This window comes from Dendrobates tinctorius, unplaced genomic scaffold, assembly GCF_039654945.1.
Source record: "Dendrobates tinctorius isolate UK_male_01 unplaced genomic scaffold, ASM3965494v1 ptg000063l, whole genome shotgun sequence".
Lineage (NCBI taxonomy): Eukaryota > Metazoa > Chordata > Amphibia > Anura > Dendrobatidae > Dendrobates > Dendrobates tinctorius.
In genome coordinates, this window is record NW_027361731.1 from 16119901 (window position 1) to 16144170 (window position 24270).

The following is a 24270-nucleotide window of genomic DNA, read 5'->3' on the forward strand; positions in this document are numbered from 1 at the left end:
ACTATCGCCATCTGCTGTCAGGCTAGTGTAAAGTCCTCCTTTATGTAAACAATAAGTCCATTTCTGTTACATATACCAACACCCTTTCTCAACATTAAGGACTTATTCAGTTAAACCCAACTTTTTTATTAGTATCTTGTGTTTATCAGAATTCAACGCCTTCATGAAGATGACTGCTGTCATTTCTTCAGTAGGACAATATTCTAACTTCAAGAGTCCTTGTTCCTGATGATCTCTCAAGAAATGATACTTCACATCAATATTGTCATGGTCACGTGTGACTGGACACACCGCCTCCAGCAGGGTGAATTTATATGACACGCGTGACCCTGGATACACCGCCTCCAGCTAGGTGAATTTAAATAATGGAACGTGCAGCCGGATTCACCGCCTCCAGCAGGCGAATTTCAGTAGTACACGTATGTCTGGATACACCGCCTCCAGCAGGGCGAATTTCAGAATAAAGTGGAAAACCAGGAAAACAATTACAATGGGGCCCTGCGATAGGGAACAACGGGGACGTGGAGACCTCCTGCACTCCCCTGAGTAAGTGTCTCTACACTCCTAACGATCTCTAGGCCGGTTCCGCACCAGGAGCCGATCAGAATACCTGAAATCCCTAGCTCGCCCTGAATCAATCCCTTACTAGTGAAGTCGACAGTGCAGAAACTAATCCCACCACTGCACTAAAACACACATTGAGGAAAGTGATAAACAGGGAAACACCACTTAGCTTTGCTCTGTTGCTAATGCTCCAAGCAACAGAGTCCAACACCTGAGTGCATCTTTTCCTCCAACCGGATCCAACACCTGAGTGCAGCTTTCCAGCAGCAGAGTCTAGCATCTGAGTGCAGCTCTCTTCCAGCAACAGAGTCCAACATCTGAGTGCAGCCTTCACCATAGCTGCCACTCCACCAAGCTTTGCAAGAACTCCTCGCTGACACCATAGCTGCCACTCCACCATGCTTTACAAGAACTCCTCACTGACACCATAGCTGCCACTCCTCCAAGCTTTGCCAGAACTCCTCGCTGACACCATAGCTGCCACTCTAGGATTCTGACTGAGCTGCCAGGAACTCTCTCTAGCTCCTTCCTTCACCAAGGATGGTTGGAAAACACCAATATCACCAACAGTGAGTGAGACCACCTGACACACCTTTATAGTTAAGAGCCAGAGCCTCACACCTGTTAGAGATTCCCGTGCAATAACGCTCACCACCACTGGGGGCAAACTAGAACAAAAGACACCACTGTGTAATAACCCTAATGGCCACCGGGGGAAAAACCAACTCTAAGCAACCAGCTCAAAGGGAAAAAAAGGTTACTTATTCAAAACCTGTCATATCCAACCTGGATCATGACAAATATGTTGGTTCTTGGATTGACTCTTTCCATCTGAGCAAGAACAAGACATCCTTGATTGTCCTCTTTCAATTTTGTCGTTTCCATCTGTGGTTGTCCTAAGTCTGTCAACAATTGTCTTAACCACAGAACTTCTTGACTTGCATGTGCTGCGGCAACATACTCTGCTTCTTTTGAAGACAGTGTCACAATTGACTGTTTCTTACTTGTCCAACTTATTGTTCCACCTGAGAGGAAAAAAATATGTCCTCTGGTGGATCTTCTGTCAATTGGATCTCCAGCCCAATCTGCATCAACATATTCTGTTAAAATGCAATTATCACTTGTGGGTAGTTGCAGCTTAACGTTGCTAGTTCCTTTCAAATAATGTATTACTCTCTTCACAGCATTCCAGTCAGCTTTATTTGGTTTTGACACCTTTCTACTCAGGATTCCAACTGCTGCTGCGATATCTGGTCTTGTAACAGTCGCTAGATACAGTAACTTTCCTATTACTGTTCTGTACTCTTTATTATTTGGTAGCATATTTTTCTCACTATTCATCTCTTTAAGATAATTAGTTTCCATTGGAGGCTTTATTGTTTTTGCATCCTTCAATCCAAATTTTTCTGTTATGTCTTGAATAATGTGATTTTGATTCAGTAGGAAACTTCCGTCTTCTTCTCTTTCTACCTGTATTCCTAGGTACTGTTTCACATTTCCCAAGTCTTTGATTTCAAAATGTTGCTTCAGGATTTTTAGAATCAAGGGTTCTTGGTCATTACAAATCAAAATGTCATCTACATATAGGAGTACATAAATCCATCTATTCATCAGCCTTTTTGTGTACAAGCATGGATCAGCTTTGCTTCTTTGAAATTTTTCATTTGTAAGCACTTCCGTGATTTTGTCATTTCACGCTTTAGCTGCTTGCTTTAAACCCTATGTACTTTTCTGTAGTTTGCTAACTTTGTTTGGGTTTCTTTCATCTTTGAATCCTGGAGGTTGTTCCATGTAAATGTATTCTGTTAAATCTCCATTCAAAAATGCTGTCTTTACAACCAGATGTGTTATGAATGAGTCACCAAGGAGGAAAAAACAAAAAGCAAGCTAAGCCCAGAAAACCTGAGAGGTTGGTAACTAGCGGATTGCAGACCCCTGATCCTATCCACAACAACTAGCAGTAGCCGTGGAGGGTGCCTATGGTGATCCTAGATGCCTCGTCATGGCCGGAGAACTAAATAAGCCTAAAGAAAGAAAGGTAAAATCTAAACTGCCCCAGAGCAGACCCCAAAGCAATAGACAGCCCCAACATGTATTGTCGGTGAAACAAGATGAAAACACAGACACAGGTAGAAAGATAGGCTGAGCAAACGATGGGGCCCTCGCTAACTAGAAAGAACAGGAAAGAAAAGCTGCTGTCTGCAATCACGCAAAAAACCCTCCCAAAAAGAATGTCCAACACGTCTGATAGAAAAAGGCCCTGAAGTCGCTAGACTTCAAATCACTATATCAGCACTCAGGTATATTCTGAAGACAGAGCAAAAGAGATCAACTGATCAGGGACAAAATGGGGATTCAGCCCAGTCCCATCCAGGGCCGGCTGAACACAAAAACCAAGCAAACCAGACAAAAACTCATATCAACAATAGCAGAGAAAACTTAGCTTTAGGAGGGCAGGAACCAAACTGTAAACCAGGAGCCAGAGTCAGGAAAAATCACCAGCAAGAAACTAGGGAGTCGGCTGCCATAAATCCAATCAGAAACTCCTGATGTCCAATCGCAGTCCTCCTCCTCAGGTGGCCGGTCTCTGCCATTTAGATCAGCTTCATTACCTCCCTTCACCAACAGAGGGAGTCCAGATAGAGAACTCACTACTCCTCTGTCAGCACAGCCAGCTCCATAACCCTCACCAGAAGCCAGAGGCAAACCTGAAAATGAGCTCACAACAGATATATTAGTTCCATCTGTTTCATTGCTGCAACTGTAAGTAAAGTTCTTATTGTAGTATGTTTGACAACAGGAGCAAATGCTCGATATCTTTCAGGTGTGCCATCTGTTTGGTATTTTACTTTAAAAAGCAATTTACATCCTATGGCTTTTTTTTTCCTTCTGGTAAATCTGTCAGTGTCCATGTATTTGAGTCATGCATGGATTTCATTTCTGTTTCTGTTGCTTCTATCCATTTATTAGCTTCTTCTTTAGGGAGTTTAGATATGTCATCTGTTAAATATTATGGATTTATATTCTTATTACACTCAGTTCTGTTCTGAACGCATTGCCTTTCGCTGACACTACATATATTATTTCTGTAAGTTTAGCTCATGGTAAATGTCAACCCCATATATAGAGACCACGTGCTCTGAGAGACGTATATAAAAGGTGGGGGCCTCTTCTTCACTCTCGAGGGGACTTCTTATTCGGACACTACGTATGTATGAACAGCTGGTATGTAACTTAATCACCACGTGTGACTTCAAGAGAAGCTTACAACAGAGACAGAGGTCTTTTCCATTCAGAATTCAAGGAAAGAAGTGGAACAAGCTTTGCTATGAACAAATGGACAATCTCTTTATAACTATTTCACCTATTTTTATGTTTTTCTGTAATAATCTTTTTTGATGGGCAATCCAAATAAACCACTACATTTTTTTAGAAGAAACTTTGTGAAATTTCCTTTAGAGAATCACATCTGGTAACAAGTCCTGAATAACTAAATATACGAGAATAGTTATTTTTTAACCTCTTCCCAACAGGTAGGTTCATAAATTTTACTTGTGCTTGTTTTGTATGAGAGACGTTTGGTGGTTTACCTTTGTTTTCTCTCATTGAACGTCTTGGTTCTGTGTCTGTTTGTAGTTGTATTTCTTCATTTTCAGTATTCTGTTCTTCATCAATTTCAGCTACTTTCTCATCAGATACCTCTTCAGCTAGGTCACTGCTGTTTTTCTCATTTTCTGTGTCAATTGAAATCATAGTGTCTTCATTTAGATCCTCAATGAATGTCACACTGTTACTCACCGTGACTCTGTCTGTTTTGGGATCTAGGATTCTGTATCCCTTGCAATTTTCACCATGTCCAACAAATATTCCCTCCATGGATCTGTTTTGAAGTTTGGAACGTTTTTCTGTTGGAATGAATATAAAAACTTTACATCCAAAAACTTTTAAATGATTGACACTTGGTTTCATACCTTGTCACAGTTCATATGGAGTTTTCTTCAGTTTTCTGGAAAAAAGTCTGTTCTGTAGATATGTAGCTGTCATTGCTGCCTCACCCCAATATTTCTCTGGTAGTTTGGAATCTGTCAGCATACTTCTCATCATTTCTGTCAGAGTTCTGTTTTTCCTTTCTGCTACTCCATTTTGTTCAGGTGTGTACGGAACAGTTTTCTGGTGTTCTATACCATTTTGTCTTAAGTAGTTTTCTATTTTTTGACCTGTAAATTCACCTCCATTATCACTTCTGATGACAATTGGCTTCCTTTGAAATTTGTTACTCGACCTTGTTATGTAGTCTACAAGTTTATCAAAAACTTCACTTTTGTTCTTAATTAAGTGTCTGACTGTGTATCTTGGGTAGTCACCTATGAAAGTCACCATGTATCTATTTCCTCCTGATGTAGTCACTTTCATGGGTCCACATATGTCAGTATGCACCAAATCAAGTGGTCTTTTGCTTTTCATCTCACTTTCTTTTGGAATAGATATTCTTGTGGCTTTAGATTTTATACAGCATTCACATCTCACGGTAATTGATCAATCTGATATCTTTAGGTCTTTTGTCAATTCTTTTCTTTGTAGCTCCCTTATACTGTCAGGGTGTCTGTGTCCTAGACATCTATGCCACAGGTGAATACAGTTCTTGTGATCATGTGTACACGCCTTCATCTGTTCCTTTGGTGTGTCTAGATGATATAATTGTTCATCTGCCTTGACATTGGTTATCACCTTGTTTTCTGCTAGAATTGCACACTCATTGTCTTTGAATTTTACAGTGAGTCTATTGGCTGTTAAACGCTTCACAGATAACAATCCGCCTTCCAATTTTGGAACATACAACACATCCTGTACAAGTATCTTTGAATCTTGTCCGAACTTGTTTGAACAGTTTAGCATACCTTGTCCTATACCTTCTGTGGTTATTTTGCTCCCATCTGCAAGATAAATGGCTTCTTTCTTATCAAAATCAAGATCAGTGAAGAAATTCTTGTCACTTGTCATATAACTTGTTGCTCCTGAATCAATAAACCAACCAAGTGATGATTTCTTGTCTGTTAATTTAAATGTGCCATTCCAATTATTCTCACATGAATCAGAAATTGTGTTTTTCAATTTGTGTATGCTCTTTATGTTGTAAGTTTTGTTGTTCTGCTTTCTATGGTACAGTCTCTCTTTAAATGACCTTTTTTCTTACATCTGAAACATTCTCTTGTTTCTTTATTATAGGGTTTTCTAAATTCTGTAGCTTTAAGAGCGTTTCCACTGTCCTTTTCAGTAGAAGAATCATTTGTTTGTTCTTTTCTTCTCTGATGTTCATCTATGAGTCTCGTCTTCACAAATTCTAATGTGATGTCTTTTCCAGGTCTTGACTCTAGTGTATTTATTAAGGCTGAATATGGATCTGGTAAACTGCACAATAATATTGTTGCTACATGACTTTCTTTAATGTCTTCACCAATAGACCTTATCTGTGATATTACTTCCATCATTGAGAATATGTGCTTCTGCATGTTGTCATTTGCGCTCAATCTCATACTGTAAAGCTTTCTTAATAGAAATATCTTGTGATTTAAACTGGATCTTTCATGTAATTTTCTTAATGCGTCCCACATTCCTTTCGCTGTATCCTCATTCCTTACGTGTATTAATTGAGCATCATCCACTAATAAGCTAATGGTGGCTCTCGCTTTTCTATTCTTTCTATCCCATTTCTGATTATCTTCATCAGGTCTATCTGTAATTACTTCACATAAATCGTCTTTAGATAACATCTCTACTTTGAATTTCCATAACTGATAATTTTCACTGTTCAGCTTAGCTACTGTGAGTTTCACCTCAGTGCTGCACATCAGTTTTATATAATCTTACTTGTTTTATGAAGATATTCTTTTTCTTCTTTAGAGTTCCTGTATATCCTGTGTGTGGCAATTCTCTGTAATGATCTCCAGTGTGCGGTCATCCAGTTCCTGGAATCATAAATACCTTTGTCAGTATACTCAAGCAATGAGTAATCATACAGAGCATCCTTATATACAGAGCAGACAGGAACAAGAGAGATCAACACAGGAAATAAGATGGCCCCCGTTGAGGCTCGTGACTCCATCTTGGATGAGGGCAAAAATGAACTAAACAAAGGGCAAAGCAGAAACTGAGCGACAGACATAAGGCAAGGATTTCAGAGAAACGGATATGCAGGCCAAGTCCTTACAAAGTTTATGCTTCGAACATACAACACTGCCCTTCACCTCTCAAAACAAACAAATTTCAACACCCTCATCACTTCACTGTCCAATAGCCCTAAACGTCTCTTTGACACTTTTCATTCTCTACTCAACCCAAGAGTACAGGCCCCTACCACGGAGCTTCGAGCTGACGATCTGGCCAATTACGTCAAAGAAAAAATTGACCAGATCCGACAGGAAATTATCTCCCAATCACCTCATACCATGCACTGTCCTCCCTCCCCCACTGCATCTAGCTCACTCTCTGACTTTGAACCAGTCACAGAAAAAGAAGTAAGCAGGCTCCTTGCATCTTCCCGCCCAACCACTTGCACCAGTGACCCATTTCCGTCACATCTACTCCAGCCCCTTTCCCCTGCTGTCACCCCTCACCTAACTAAAATATTTAACATCTCTCTCTCTTCTGGTATCGTTCCCTCCTCATTTAAGCATGCCATCATACATCCACTACTTTAAAAACCATCCCTCGACCAAAACTGTGCCGCTAACTATAGACCTGTTTCTAATCTTCCCTTCATCTCTAAACTCCTGGAACGTCTGGTCCACTCCCGTCTTATCCGCTATCTCTCTGAAAACTATCTTCTAGACCCTCTCCAATCCGGTTTCCGCTCTTTACATTCTACTGAAACTGCCCTCACTAAAGTCTCTAATGATCTACTAACAGCTAAATCAAATGGTCATTACTCCATGCTAATTCTCTTGGATTTCTCTGCAGCATTCGACACTGTGGATCATCAGCTCCTCCTCACTATGCTCCGTTCCATTGGCCTCAAGGACACCGTTCTCTCCTGGTTCTCCTCCTATCTTTCTGACCGCTCCTTTACTGTATCTTTTGCTGGCTCCTCCTCTCATCTTCCCCTTACTGTTGGGGTTCCTCAAGGATCAGTCCTAGGCCCCCTCCTCTTCTCGTTGTATAATGCCCCTATTGGTCAAACAATCAGTAGATCTGGTTTCCAGTACCATCTCTATGCTGACGACACCCAATTATACGCTTCTTCTCCTGACATCACGCCAGCCTTTCTAGAAAACACCGGCAATTGTCTAAACGCTGTGTCTAACATCATGTCCTCACTATATCTGAAACTGAACCTGTCAAAGACTGAACTCCTTGTGTTTCCTCCCTCTACTAATGTACCTATACCTGACATTGCCATTTCTGTGTGTGGTTCTACTATTACTCCCCAGCAACATGCCCGCTGTCTTGGGGTCATACTTGACTCTGAGCTTTCCTTTGTCCCCCACATCCGATCACTGGCTCGCTCTTGTTATCTGCACCTCAAAAACATTTCTAGAATTTGAACTTTTCTTACTTTTGACTCTGCAAAAACTCTGACTGTTTCTCTTATTCATTCTCGTCTCGACTATTGTACCTCCCTTCTAATCGGTCTCCCTCTTACCAAACTCTCCCCCCTCCAATCTGTCTTGAATGCAGCTGCCAGGATCATATTCCTCGCCAATCGTTACACCGATGCCTCTACCTTGTGCCAGTCATTACACTGGCTACCCATCCTCTCCAGAATCCAGTACAAACGTATTACCCTCACCCACAAAGCTCTTCATTGCTCAGCACCACCCTACATCTCCTCCCTTGTTTCAGTATACCATCCTACCTGCGCCCTCCGTTCTGCTGATGACCTGAGGTGACCATCCTAAATAATCAGAACCTCCCACTTCCGTCTTCAAGACTATACACGTGCTGCGCCAATTCTTTGGAATGCACTTCCCAGGTCAATACGATTAGTCCCCAATCCCCACAATTTTAAGCATGCCCTGAAAACTCATTTATTCAGACTGGCCTACCGCATCAACACCTTAACCTAATCTATCCCTATGTGGCACAGCCAAAAGTTTTTTACCATAACCAGGTTCCCCGCATCATGTTCCAACATGCTTTATGCATCCATTAGCCCTCTGCATCCGTACTATTACACACTTAACATTATGGTTGGTCCATACAATCAGGGCAACTGTTACCACCAACCCTTCGTGTCTCCTTTTTTCCTCATAGACTGTAAGCTTGCGAGCAGGGCCCTCATTCCTCTTGGTATCTGTTATAATCTATGTGATTATTGTTATGCTGTAATGTCTATTGTCTGTACAAGTCCCCTCCCTCTGAAATGTAAAGTGCTGCGGAATATGTCAGCGCTATAGAAATAAAATTTATTATTATTATTATTACTATTGGAGAGCTATTACACCTCTGCTGCATCACACCATCTGCCCCAGAGGATCTGAACTGCAGCGCTGGTCCCCTTCTGACCAGATACCACATGTGGCATCACAAACTCATACACAAACTTTATTCCTCTTATTCTACATGGACACCCAGGGCCCCGGACTGGGTTGCTGCCACCACGACACATTCCTTTAAGATACCTCCCCGGTACAGAGTGAGCCCACTGCCCTGGGGGTACTCCAACTTGGCGTCACAAACAGAATAACGAAGCCCGATGCCACCGGGTCTGGTGTGCCAAAGATTTGATTGATTTTAGAAATGAAAAAGCTAAATGTGCAAAGGAACAAGTTTTTTGGATTGTGAATTGGGCTGTGATTTTAACTGTAAAGATGGCGGCTATGGCGGTCCCATGAGGTGTGCCATTGTTGGCGTCACCAAAGAAAGAGCGCAAAACAATATGGACATCCCATGCCTGTACTTCTATGCAACTGCGCCATGGCCGACATCCAGAGGGGTCCGGAGAAAAAGACACCTCCCCGGCGGGGGGGAAGAGAAGCTCTGCGGCGGGAAAGGGAGCCAGGAAGAAGACACAGTACCAGGAGGCCATCATGGAGAACGGCAGGAGGCCTGTGGAGCGTGGTGGAGAGATACCATCGTCTCCTGACTCTGTGGAATCAGGCTCCAGCCTCTCAACAGACCGCAACCTGGCGCAGCTGGAGAAGGAGATCGAGGAGCTGAGAAGTCTGCAGCAGCGACAGGCTCTGTTTGTGCAGAGAAGACAGGCTGCCCAGGAGGAGTCCACCATCTTGGTACCCTCACCACCGGTACCCACAGTTAATCCCCAGGTACCCTCACCATCGGTAAACACCTGCAGTTCCCCGGTACCATCATCACTGGTACCCGCTGCTGCACCAGTCTCCCCGTCACAGGAGTCTGACGAGGATGACCGCGGCCCTGATAAAGCAGGTACAGCCGTCACTCCAGGGACATGGGATGCCCTGTTATGCCCCATCGGGTTGCCACAGACCCCAAAATCTGTCCAGGTGGCGATGGATGTAGCTTGGGACTGGAAAATAGCACCCAGGGGAGGGATACTGGAACCTGTCCCCATACCGCGGTCCCCTTTAGCAGCATGCAGCAGGCTGGGATTCCCCAGTGAGGAGCAGGGAGCGGATGTACAAGGGTTCCCTATCTCCACTGAAGAATTATGCCGCAGGCAAATTCTAAAGTTCGAGCAGGAGGAACGGGAGCGGCAACAACAGAAACTGGCAATGGCAGAGCGGGAACTCTGGGGAAAGAAGTAGGCTCAGGGTGAGTGTCTGGAGGACTGCAATCCCATGGGATGGGGCAGGGTCCTCAGCATCGATAATGATCAGGGATTCAGCTTTATCAAGGACTCCAAGAAAGCTCCCGACCTGTTTGTGAACCAGTGGGACGTGGAGGGGCATCTCATCAGGGGTCATCCTGAGCGGGATATGTTCCCTGGGGAGTGTGTGTCCCTTGCACGCCACCTGGGAGCTCGTGGCTGGTACGCGTTACATGTCAGGAAGATTCCTGCAGAGCTGACAGCCCCACAGAAGCACCAGGGGGCATCAATACCAATAAAGGTCCCACTAAAAGTTCCAGCTGACCACCAGGGTGCAATAGAGAACACCAATGCCCCAACAGCCACAGCTACAGCTCCATCAGCTAAACCAGAGGTGGGTAAAGCACCTGAGCCACCCAGAGCAGCAATGTCACCAGCTGCTACCAAACAACAATCTGCCATACTTCCAACTCAGACAGCTCTTACTCCAGAACAATTGGATGAAGCATTGCAACACACGCTAAGTGAAGATACGTGTCTTCTGCATCCCAGCAAAAGGAGCACAGAAGTTCTACCCTGGAGGCAACAAAAGCCAGATGCTTCCAGTCATAGTAATATAGTAACATACAGTAGTTAGTAAGGCCGAAAAAAGACATTAGTCCATCCAGTTCAGCATATAAAATTCCGTCAGAATAAATCCCCAGATCTACGTCCTTCTATAGAACCTAACAATAACTGTAAGATACAATATTGTTACGCTCCAGGAAGACATCCAGGCCTCTCTTGAACCCCCCGACTGAGTTCGCCATCACCACCTCCTCAGGCAGGGAATTCCAGATTCTCACTGCCCTAACAGTAAAGAATCCTCTTCTATGTTGGTGGAAAAACTTTCTCTCCTCCAGACGCAGAGAATGCCCCCTTGTGACCGTCACCTTCCTTGGTATAAACAGATCCTCGGAGAGATATTTGTATTGTCCCCTTATATACTTATACATGGTTATTAGATCGCCCCTCAGTCGTCTTTTTTGCAGACTAAATAATCCTAATTTTGCTAGTCCTTATGAGTTGAACCAATATCCAGCAAGTTTTGTAAATAGTTTACCCCAGGAGGGTTTTTGGTTCTGCAATCATCTCTGCATGTCTGGAATCCCTGGTCATGTGACTGCTCTCTGTGATCCTGGAGGAACTGAACTGGAAGTTCTCCCCTGGTCCAGACCCGGAAGTACTGGTGCTATGGTGCTATATCAGATCGCCCCTACCTATGGTCAGGGCCTGATTATTGTGTGGCTTCCCTGCATGGCTGCTTGGTCTGCTGGGTCGCTCCCTTTATTCTGTGCCCTTGCACTTTGCCCTGTCGTGCGTCTCTGCACACGCTCTGTGCTCGTACTCCGTCTCTTGTCCCATGCCTTGTCTTATGTTTGGAGGCTCCAGCACCGACCTCCACCCGCAGACCCGCAATCCACATAGAGAATAATGGAGCCTCCAGCACCGACCTCCACCCACAGAGCCGCACTCCACATAGAGAATAATGGAGCCTCCAGCATCGACCTCCACCCGCAGAGCCGCACTCCACATAGAGAATAATGGAGCCTCCGGCATCGACCTCCACCCGCAGAGCCGCACTCCACATAGAGAATAATGGAGCCTCCAGCACCGACCTCCACCCGCAGAGCCACACTCCACATAGAGAATAATGGAGCCTCCAGCACCGACCTTCACCCACAGAGCCGCACTCCACATAGAGAATAATGGAGCCTCCAGCACTGACCTCCACCCGCAGAGCCGCACTACACATAGAGAATAATGGAGCTTCCAGCACCGACCTCCACCCGCAGAGCCACACTCCACATAGAGAATAATGGAGCCTCCAGCACCGACCTCCACCCACAGAGCCGCACTCCACATAGAGAATAATGGAGCCTCCAGCACCAACCTCCACCCGCAGAGCCACACTCCACATAGAGAATAATGGAGCCTCCAGCACTGACCTCCACCCGCAGAGCCGCACTCCACATAGAGAATAATGGAGCCTCCAGCACCGACGTCCACCCACAGAGCCGCACTCCACATAGAGAATAATGGAGCCTCCAGCACCGACCTCCACCCGCAGAGCCACACTCCACATAGAGAATAATGGAGCCTCCGGCACCGACCTCCACCCGCAGAGCCGCACTCCACATAGAGAATAATGGAGCCTCCGGCACCTACCTCCACCCGCAGAGCCGCACTCCACATAGAGAATAATGGAGCCTCCGGCACCTACCTCCACCCGCAGAGCCGCACTCCACATAGAGAATAATGGAGCCTCCGGCACCTACCTCCACCCGCAGAGCCGCACTCCACATAGAGAATAATGGAGCCTCCGGCACCGACCTCCACCCGCAGAGCCGCACTCCACATAGAGAATAATGGAGCCTCCAGCACCGACCTCAACCCACAGAGTCGCACTCCACATAGAGAATAATGGAGCCTCCAGCACCGACCTCCACCCGCAGAGCCACACTCCACATAGAGAATAATGGAGCCTCCAGCACCGACCTCCACCCTCAGAGCCACACTTCACATAGAGAATAATGGAGCCTCCAGCACCGACCTCCACCCGCAGAGCTGCACTCCACATAGAGAATAATGGAGCCTCCAGCACCGACCTCCACCCGCAGAGCTGCACTCCACATAGAGAATAATGGAGCCTCCGGCACCTACCTCCACCCGCAGAGCCGCACTCCACATAGAGAATAATGGAGCCTCCAGCACCGACCTCCACCCGCAGAGCTGCACTCCACATAGAGAATAATGGAGCCTCCGGCACCTACCTCCACCCGCAGAGCCACACTCCACATAGAGAATAATGGAGCCTCCGGCACCTACCTCCACCCGCAGAGCTGCACTCCACATAGAGAATAATGGAGCCTCCGGCACCTACCTCCACCCGCAGAGCCGCACTCCACATAGAGAATAATGGAGCCTCCAGCACTGACCTCCACCCGCAGAGCCGCACTCCACATAGAGAATAATGGAGCCTCCGGCACCGACCTCCACCCGCAGAGCCGCACTCCACATAGAGAATAATGGAGCCTCCAGCACCGACCTCCACCCGCAGAGCCGCCCTCCACATAGAGAATAATGGAGCCTCCAGCACCGACCTCCACCCGCACTCCACATAGAGAATAATGGAGCATCCGGCACCGACCTCCACCCACAGAGCTGCACTCCACATAGAGAATAATGGAGCCTCCAGCACCGACCTCCACCCTCAGAGCCACACTCCACATAGAGAATAATGGAGCCTCCAGCACCGACCTCCACCCGCAGAGCCGCACTCCACATAGAGAATGGAGCCTCCGGCACCGACCTCCACCAGCAGAGCCGCACTCCACATAGAGAATAATGGAGCCTCCAGCACCGACCTCCTCCCGCAGAGCCTCACTTCAGATATATAGCTGTTCTGTGCGCACAGGACCTGTGATGAGGTCACAGGAGGGGAGGAGTCAGGGGTCACATGATGGAAGTAAAGGGGTTGGAATCAGAGAAGATGTATTGCTGTTCCCCATATGACACATAGATGTTTGCAGTGGATGGGGTGAATGCTGCCCCCATTGTGGTGCCCTGTTTTGTAGATAATAGGAGCCATTAAAAGAAAAATAATTATTTTGGAGCAGGATATTATTGGCTATACCTAGAAATTTCTTCATTTTTGCTGAATAATTGCTGTTACCCTGCAAGTGACATCACAACAAAATGTGAGATAGAAGCTGCACTGTTGATTTAGAATCATCCAGCAACTATAGGAGTTAAAATGGTTGTAGCAGACAGGGAGTGGTTAGCTCAGCCCCAGGGAATTCTGGGAAAGGTGTTATTGTGTCTGGGACTTCCAAGAGTAAGGCTATGTGCACACATATGCAGAAAATTTCTGCATAAAAACAGGACTCATTCCCAGAAAACGCACGTTTTTTTCTGCACGGTTAATCCACGTTTTTTGCACAAAAAATGCGCGTTTTTGATGCGTTTTTTTCCACGCGTCCCCAGACACATAGAAAAAAGCCAGAAATGCGGAATTTACCGCAAAATTATTGACCATCCTCAATAATCAGAACCTCCCACTTCCGTCTTCAAGACTATACATGTGCTGCGCCAATTCTTTGGAATGCACTTCCCAGGTCAATACGATTAGTCCCCAATCCCCACAATTTTAAGCGTGCCCTGAAAACTCATTTATTCAGACTGGCCTATCGCCTCAACACCTTAACCTAATCTATCCCTATGTGGCACAGCCAAAAGTTTTTTACCATAACCAGGTTCCCCGCATCATGTTCCAACATGCTTTATGCATCCATTAGCCCTCTGCATCCGTACTATTACACACTTAACATTATGGCTGGTCCATACAATCAGGGCAACTGTTACCTCCCACCCTTCGTGTCTCCCCTTTTTTCCTCATAGATTGTAAGCTTGCGAGCAGGGCCCTCATTCCTCTTGGTATTTGTTATAATCTATGTGATTATTGTTATGCTGTAATGTTTATTGTCTGTACAAGTCCCCTCCCTCTGAAATGTAAAGTGCTGCGGAATATGTCAGCGCTATAGAAATAAAATTTATTATTATTATTACTATTGGAGAGCTATTACACCTCTGCTGCATCACACCATCTGCCCCAGAGGATCTGCACTGCAGCGCTGGTCCCCTTCTGACCAGATACCACATGTGGCATCACAAACTCATACACAAACTTTATTCCTCTTATTCTACATGGACACCCAGGGCCCCGGACCGGGTCGCTGCCACCACGACACATTCCTTTAAGATACCTCCCCGGTACAGAGTGAGCCCACTGCCCTGGGGGTGCTCCAACTTGGCGTCACAAACAGAATAACGAAGCCCGATGCCGCCGGGTCTGGTGTGCCGAAGATTTGATTGATTTTAGAAATGAAAAAGCTAAATGTGCAAAGGAACAAGTTTTTTGGATTGTGAATTGGGCTGTGATTTTAACTGTATAGATGGCGGCTATGGCGGTCCCATGAGGTGTGCCATTGTTGGCGTCACCAAAGAAAGAGCACAAAACAATATGGACATCCCATGCCTGTACTTCTATGCAACTGCGCCATGGCCGACATCCAGAGGGGTCCGGATCCTGGCCTGGAATGGTGGCAAAGGAAAAAGACACCTCCCCGGGGGGGGGGAGAGAAGCTCTGCGGCGGGAAAGGGAGCCAGGAAGAAGACACAGTACCAGGAGGCCATCATGGAGAACGGCAGGAGGCTTGTGGAGCGTGGTGGAGAGATATCATCGTCTCCTGACTCTGTGGAATCAGGCTCCAGCCTCTCAACAGACCTCAACCTGGCGCAGCTGGAGAAGGAGATTGAGGAGCTGAGAAGAAGTCTGCAGCAGCGACAGGCTCTGTTTGTGCAGAGAAGACAGGCTGCCCAGGAGGAGTCCGCCATCTTGGTACCCTCACCACCGGTACCCACAGTTAATCCCCAGGTACCCTCACCATCGGTACCCACCTGCAGTTCCCCGGTACCATCATCACTGGTACCCGCTGCTGCACCAGTCTCCCCGTCACAGGAGTCTGACGAGGATGACCACGGCCCTGATAAAGCAGGTACAGCCGTCACTCCAGGGACATGGGATGCCCTGTTATGCCCCATCGGGTTGCCACCGACCCCAAAATCTGTCCAGGTGGCAATGGATATAGCTTGGGACCGGAAAATAGCACCCAGGGGAGGGATACTGGAATCTGTCCCCATACCACAGTCCCCTTTAGCAGCATGCAGCAGGCTGGGATTCCCCAGTGAGGAGCAGGGAGCGGATGTACAAGGGTTCCCTATCTCCACTGAAGAATTATGCCGCAGGCAAATTCTAAAGTTCGAGCAGGAGGAACGGGAGCGGCAACAACAGGAACTGGCAATGGCAGAGCGGGAACTCGGGGGAAAGAAGCAGGCTCAGGGTGAGCGTCTAGAGGACTGCAATCCCATGGGATGGGGCAGGGTCCTCAGCATCGATAATGATCAGGGATTCAGCTTTATCAAGGACTCCAAGAAAGCTCCCAACCTGTTTGTGAACCGGTGGGATGTGGAGGGGCATCTCATCAGGGGTCATCCTGAGCGGGAACTGTTCCCTGGGGAGTGTGTGTCCCTTGCGCGCCACCTGGGAGCTCGTGGCTGGTACGCGTTACATGTCAGGAGGATTCCTGCAGAGCCGACAGCCCCACAGAAGCACCAGGGGGCATCAATACCAATAAAGGTCCCACTAAAAGTTCCAGCTGACCACCAGGGTGCAATAGAGAACACCAATGCCCCAACAGCCACAGCAACAGCTCCATCAGCTAAACCAGAGGTGGGTAAAGCACCTGAGCCATCCAGAGCAGCAATGTCACCAGCTGCTACCAAACAACAATCTGCCATACTTCCAACTCAGACAGCTCTTACTCCAGAACAATTGGATGAAGCATTGCAACACACGCTAAGTGAAGATACGTGTCTTCTGCATCCCAGCAAAAGGAGCACAGAAGTTCTACCCTGGAGGCAACAAAAGCCAGATGCTTCCAGTCATAGTAACATAGTAACATACAGTAGTTAGTAAGGCCGAAAAAAGACATTAGTCCATCCAGTTCAGCCTATAAAATTCCGTCAGAATAAATCCCCAGATCTACGTCCTTCTATAGAACCTAACAATAACTGTAAGATACAATATTGTTACGCTCCAGGAAGACATCCAGGCCTCTCTTGAACCCTTCGACTGAGTTTGCCATCACCACCTCCTCAGGCAGGGAATTCCAGATTCTCACTGCCGTAACAGTAAAGAATCCTCTTCTATGTTGGTGGAAAAACCTTCTCTCCTCCAGACGCAGAGAATGCCCCCTTGTGACCATCACCTTCCTTGGTATAAACAGATCCTCGGAGAGATATTTGTATTGTCCCCTTATATACTTATACATGGTTATTAGATCGCCCCTCAGTCGTCTTTTTTGCAGACTAAATAATCCTAATTTTGCTAGTCCTTATGAGTTGAACCAATATCCAGCAAGTTTTGTAAATAGTTTACCCCAGGAGGGTTTTTGGCAAAATGTTCCTTCCAGTCTTATATAATTAGACACCAGTAAGGAATAAGGAAATAATAAAGACTGAGAGATCATGGACGCTAAGTGATCTGGATACTCTATTTGTATATAGTTCAGCACCTTTTTAGGTGTTCCTTCTTGGTTTTACTTGTGCCTTTTGTCACGTCCGCCATGTCTGTTTTGCCTCATGACCCCTATAGCGGTGTGCACACGCATCTCATGTCTGCTATCCTGCATGTTCCCTAGAGCAGCCTGCGTTTCTGCGCTGCCTTCTGTGATCATCTCTCTGTTCCAAAAACCCCTGATCATGTGACCTTTCCTAGGCTCCAGCGCTGTCTGGTTCCGCAATCATCTCTGCATGTCTGGAACCCTGATCATTTGACCTTTCCTAGCTTCCAGTACTGGCTGGTTCTGCAATCATCTCTGCATGTCTGGAATCCCTGGTCATGTGACTGCTCTCTGTGATCCTGGAGGAACTGAACTGGAAGTTCGCCCCTGGTCCAAACCCGGAAGTACTGGTGCTATGGTGCTATATCAGATCGCCCCTACCTATGGTCAGGGCCTGATTATTGTGTGGCTTCCCTGCATGGTTGCTTGGTCTGCTGGGTCGCTCCTTTTATTCTTTGCCCTTGCACTTTGCCCTGTCATGCGTCTCTGCACACGCTTTGTGCTCGTACTCCGTCTCTTGTCCCATGCCTTGTCTTATGTTTGGAGCCTCCAGCACTGACCTCCACCCGCAGAGCCGCACTCCACATAGAGAATAATGGAGCTTCCAGCACCGACCTCCACCCGCAGAGCCGCACTCCACATAGAGAATAATGGGGCCTCCAGCACCGACCTCCACCCGCAGAGCCGCACTCCACATAGAGAATAATGGAGCCTCCAGCACCGACCTCCACCCGCAGAGCCGCACTCCACATAGAGAATAATGGAGCCTCCGGCACCGACCTCCACCCGCAGAGCCGCACTCCACATAGAGAATAATGGAGCTTCCAGCACCGACCTCCACCCGCAGAGCCGCACTCCACATAGAGAATAATGGAGCCTCCAGCACCGACCTCCACCCGCAGAGCCACACTCCACATAGAGAATAATGGAGCCTCCAGCACCGACCTCCACCCGCAGAGCTGCACTCCACATAGAGAATAATGGAGCCTCCGGCACCGACCTCCACCCGCAGAGCCGCACTCCACATAGAGAATAATGGAGCCTCCGGCACCGACCTCCACCTGCAGAGCCGCACTCCACATAGAGAATAATGGAGCCTCCGGCACCGACCTCCACCTGCAGAGCCGCACTCCACATAGAGAATAATGGAGCCTCCAGCACCGACCTCCACCCGCAGAGCCGCACTCCACATAGAGAATAATGGAGCCTCCGGCACCTACCTCCAACCGCAGAGCCGCACTCCACATAGAGAATAATGGAGCCTCCGGCACCGACCTCCACCCGCAGAGCCCCACTCCACATAGAGAATAATGGCGCCTCCAGCACCGACCTCCACCCGCAGAGCCGCACTCCACATAGAGAATAATGGGGCCTCCAGCACCGACCTCCACCCGCAGAGCCGCACACCACATAGAGAATAATGGAGCCTCCAGCACCGACCTCCACCCGCAGAGCCACACTCCACATAGAGAATAATGGAGCCTCCAGCACCGACCTCCACCCGCAGAGCTGCACTCCACATAGAGAATAATGGAGCCTCCGGCACCGACCTCCACCCGCAGAGCCGCACTCCACATAGAGAATAATGGAGCCTCCGGCACCGACCTCCACCTGCAGAGCCGCACTCCACATAGAGAATAATGGAGCCTCCGGCACCGACCTCCACCTGCAGAGCCGCACTCCACATAGAGAATAATGGAGCCTCCAGCACCGACCTCCACCCGCAGAGCCGCACTCCACATAGAGAATAATGGAGCCTCCGGCACCTACCTCCAACCGCAGAGCCGCACTCCACATAGAGAATAATGGAGCCTCCGGCACCGACCTCCACCCGCAGAGCCCCACTCCACATAGAGAATAATGGCGCCTCCAGCACCGACCTCCACCCGCAGAGCCGCACTCCACATAGAGAATAATGGGGCCTCCAGCACCGACCTCCACCCGCAGAGCCGCACACCACATAGAGAATAATGGAGCCTCCAGCACCGACCTCCACCCGCAGAGCCGCACTCCACATATAGAATAATGGAGCCTCCGGCACCGACCTCCACCCGCAGAGCCGCACTCCACATAGAGAATAATGGAGCCTCCAGCACCGACCTCCACCCGCAGAGCCTCACTTCAGATATATAGCTGTTCTGTGCGCACAGGACCTGTGATGAGGTCACAGGAGGGGAGGAGTCAGGGGTCACATGATGGAAGTAAAGGGGTTGGAATCAGAGAAGATGTATTGCTGTTCCCCATATGACACATAGATGTTTGCAGTGGATGGGGTGAATGCTGCCCCCATTGTGGTGCCCTGTTTTGTAGATAATAGGAGCCATTAAAAAAAAAATAATTATTTTGGAGCAGGATATTATTGGCTATACCTAGAAATTTCTTCATTTTTGCTGAATAATTGCTGTTACCCTGCAAGTGACATCACAACAAAATGTGAGATAGAAGCTGCACTGTTGATTTAGAATCATCCAGCAACTATAGGAGTTAAAATGGTTATAGCAGACAGGGAGTGGTTAGCTCAGCCCCAGGGAATTCTGGGAAAGGTGTTATTGTGTCTGGGACTTCCAAGAGTAAGGCTATGTGCACACATATGCAGAAAATTTCTGCATAAAAACAGGACTCCTTCCCAGAAAACGCACGTTTTTTTCTGCACGGTTAATCCACGTTTTTTGCACAAAAAATGCACGTTTTTGATGCGTTTTTTTCCATGCGTCCCCAGACACATAGAAAAAAGCCAGAAATGCGGAATTTACCGCAAAATTATTGAGCATGCTGCGTTTTTTACCGCGAAGCGTTTTTTCACAGAAAAAAAGGCATCAATATGCACAAAAAGTGCAAAATGCATTAAAATGAATGGGAAGCTTCTTTTAAGCATTTATTGAGCGGATTTAAAAAGCCGCAACATGTGAACACAGCCTAAGGTGTGTGTTAGGCTGGTTTCACATTAGCGTTTTTTTGCGCAGCGCATCCTGCACGTCTATGCGCATGCGTCATGCTACCTATGTTTAACATGGCATGCGCATGGTCTTGCATTTGCACGCTTTCGTATGCGTTTTCGTGTGCATGCATTTTCTCGTCATGTGCACCTAGGCGCGCAAGATGCAACCTGTTGCATTTTTGGGTCTGCTGAAAGGCATAAAAAACACATGCGCGTGCTTGCGCACAGAATGCGACAAAATAACACATTACAGTCTATGGGGACGCAGGCGTGCGCATGGACATGCGTTTGTCTGTGTTTTCGTGTGCATGTGTTTTTGGCGTAAATATGTCTAGACACTGGTTTTAACCCCTAGAGAACGAATGCGCATAAAAACGCAAACGCATGCAAAAACGCATGATGCGGGTTTTTTGCATGCATTTGTATCGTGCACGATGCGCTGCGCAAAAAAATGCTAATGTGAAATTAGCCTTAGAGAGTCTCCTGTCAGACTGAAATCAGACAAGCTGTATAGACCAGTACTGAAAGCTGGTTTCCACTCATCCCCCTCTTTAATATGAATGAGATTAGACGCCCCCTGAGATCTCATGTAGAAAACCATTTTGCTCCTGTAATCTGATTAAAGAGGTCCGGGATCAGAGGGAGCGGATACAGATCCCGGACCGTGATCTGAGTAATGGTCGCAGAAATCTAGGCATGGGCTTACTCCCCCATCTTTCTTCTTTGCATAGAAAAACACCGCAGCAATGACGGATGAGGATGGTCTGATAGGACCCTATGCCAAACTTTCCACAATTTGGCCTGCCTCTCTGGAGCAGAGATATTATATAGTCTGCTCTTTGAGACAGGGACAAGATTAACGGCGCAGTCATAATGACGATGGGGGAAGTTCTTGGCACCTCTTTTCTGAGAACACATCCCCAAAGTCAGACAGGTATGTAGGCATAGACTGGGGATCCACCCTTGCAAGCCAGGTACCCAAGCAGTGTCCTTTACAATACTCACTTCACTTTACCACCTCCCGAGTCTGCCAATCTACCACAGGGTTGTGCAGAGTGAGCCAAGGAAGTCCAAAACCACAGGTGAGGGCAAACCCTCTAGCACATAACAGTCAATACCTTTTGAGTGCATGACCCCTACATGTAGATGTAACCCTCAGACGGCTTGAGTAAAATACCCCAGTGTCAAGGGTGCAGTCGATGGCCATTATGGGTATAGTTCTGGACAGTGTATGTGGTTTGAGGTAATGGACCTGGATGAACCTAGAGTTGATCAAGTTAAACCCCGCCCCACTGTCCAGAAATGTAGAAATAACCACCTTATTTTTGCCCAGATGGATTTCATCCAGCAGAATAAATTTGTCATGATCCTGTGGTGAAGTTTGACCTGCAACCTCGGGGGATAACTCTGTGGCCTCGTTTTGGGCATGGGGAGGATTTTTATAGCCACTGTGGACCTCCATCCTCGTCAGTTATACTTTAGCCCTCGGCTTAGTTAAGTGACCCCTGTGCGTTTGTGCTAGTGCTGTGTGCCTACTTCTGTGTTTGATCTCTGGCTTTTGATCCGGTCCATCCTTATTGTGTATGTGCTTGCTGATTCGGTTCTGTTTGACTGTCTGGTGCCTTACCTACGCTTGTTCCCTGACTACTCTACTGTCTTTCCCTCCGGTGTTTGCATTGATATCCTGGCTTGTGGACACTTGGCTCTGTTTAGGACTTCCCTTATACTCTGTGCTCATTGGCGCATCTGCCCGTTCGGGTCGCCTGTCACTGTCAGCTCTGGACCCCGTGCGGCAACTCTCTCAGCGGCTGCTCCCTCCGGGAGATGCGTGGCTGGCTCCGCCTCTGTCTCCGCCCCGACAGTCATGTGCCACAGGTCCTGCACGCTGATTGTCGTACCGGGATACGCTACTCCCCACATTCTGGGTAAGCCCCTGTATAACCACATACTCATCGGGACCCAGGCACTGTCTGTTATAACAGTCCTGGGGATCCTGACATATCTGACCTACACTTTTCTTTTTCCCGGTGCTGGGTGCCTGTATTTGGGGTGGCTTATGGATCCCATGCATGCATTATCTGAGCAGGTAAAACACCTGACTCAGATTTTCCAAAAACTAAATGTGGAACAGCGAGCCCTGGCCCAGTCACAGCAACAGATGACTGATACTGTGCATGGGGCTTTATTCTGTGGGTTACAGGGGGCTACTGCTGGAGATGTTGTTTTGGCGTCTCCAGAACCCCCGTTAAATTGCCTGACTTTTTTTCTGGGAGCAAAAAAGGATTTAAAGTATTTAAGGAGGGTTGTAGACTCTTCTTTTCATTACGACCGCTTTCCTCTGGAGATGAAAGTCAGAGGGATGGGTTCGTTATGTGCTTATTAAGGGGGTCCCCGCAGGCTTGGGTGTTTTCCCTTCCTCCTACTGCCCCTGAGAGAGTGTCGGTGAATGCATTTTTTGAAGCCTTAGGGCACATATATGATGAGCCTGATTGGGTGCACTTGGCAGAGGATATGGTGATGAGTGTCTGTCAGGGGAAACACTCGGCCGAGTGGTCTTGCTCAGAATTCAGACATTGGGCCACTGAGGTGTCATGGGACGACGCTGCCCTCCGGTGTTTGTTTCGCCGAGGCTTGTCTGAATGTCTGAAGGATACCCTGGCACTCCACCCTCCAGCTGATTCCCTGGAGGAAGCCATGACCCAGGTGGTGCGCATGGACCGCAGGCTTCGGGCGAGAGGAGTTATGCAGATAGAAGCTACATTGTTCCCTAGTGGTGATGAGGCCCATGGAGATAGGGGCAATCACCTTGAAAGAAAAGGAGAGAAGGCGTCATGGGGAGAAACGGCTGTATTTCTATGTGGAGAACTGGGACACTGGAGGAGGGACTGTCATTCTTGCCCTCCACTACCCAAGGCGGCAGGAAACAACTAGGTCTGGGTGGTAATCGAGGAGGCCATCCAGACCCTCAGGTACACTTTTCCTCATTTGCAAAAATTTTGCTTCAAGTGGAACTTGTGGTGGACAGTTGTCCTTATTTTTCAACAGCTTTTGTGGATTCTGGGTCATCCATCAACTTGATGAGCCCCAACTTGGTTTCCCAATGCAAGATAGGGACAGATAGACTCCAACCCCCAATGAAAGTGGTGGCCATTGACTCCTCTCCCCTCACTAAAGGAGGGATTTGTTATGTCTCGAAGGTCTTCTCCTTCAAAGTGGGCTCTGATCATATGGAGAAGATAAGTTGTTTTGCCTTGGAGGATTTGCCTGCCGGGTTGGTGTTGGGATACCCTGGTTACAATGCCACAACCCGATCATCAATTGGTTAATGGGGGAGATTGTTCAATGGGGACCTAAATGTGTTAACCATGGTTGTAAAGTTGAATTAACATCTGAACCTGTCAAATCTGTTTCTGAGTCGTCTGTCGGTCTGGAGGTTATTCTGGAGTACATATAGGACTTTGAAGACGTGTTCTCCAAAAGCGACGCTGAGGTCTTACCTCCACATAGACCCTTTGACTGTGCAATTGAATTGCTTCTGTCATGCCGCGCTCACCAGGAGGCGGGGATTCGGTCCTGACGTCACTCCCTCCGGTACGGCGGGACCTCCGGGGCCTCCGTCGGGTGCGCACGCGCAGCTCTCGTCCCCGGGGCTCCTCCTCCAAGTCATATTTGCGCTTGCGTGCTCCTGTCAGTGCTCTCTCCGGGTCAGTCTCCTCTATGGTAATGGAGGAACTGACACGGAAGCTGTAGTGGTCATGTGTAGAGTTGAGCGACTTTTGGTTTTTTAGGGTCGCGTTTCGTGAAACCCGACTTTTCCAAAA

General features: G+C 47.7%; 2 protein-coding genes across 2 annotated transcripts in view; both read right to left on the bottom strand.

Moving 5' to 3' along the window:
* Window positions 1-8979, bottom strand: part of LOC141093939 (uncharacterized) — a 197074-nt gene extending 188095 nt beyond the window's left edge. Inside the window, exon 1 of the mRNA XM_073579620.1 lies at window positions 6433-8979. The gene's annotated coding sequence lies outside the window, so the exon portion shown is untranslated. The remainder of the gene's footprint in view (window positions 1-6432) is intronic.
* LOC141094243 (uncharacterized) overlaps window positions 1-24270 on the bottom strand; it is a 1213871-nt gene that overhangs the window by 485002 nt on the left and 704599 nt on the right. The window lies entirely within an intron of this gene.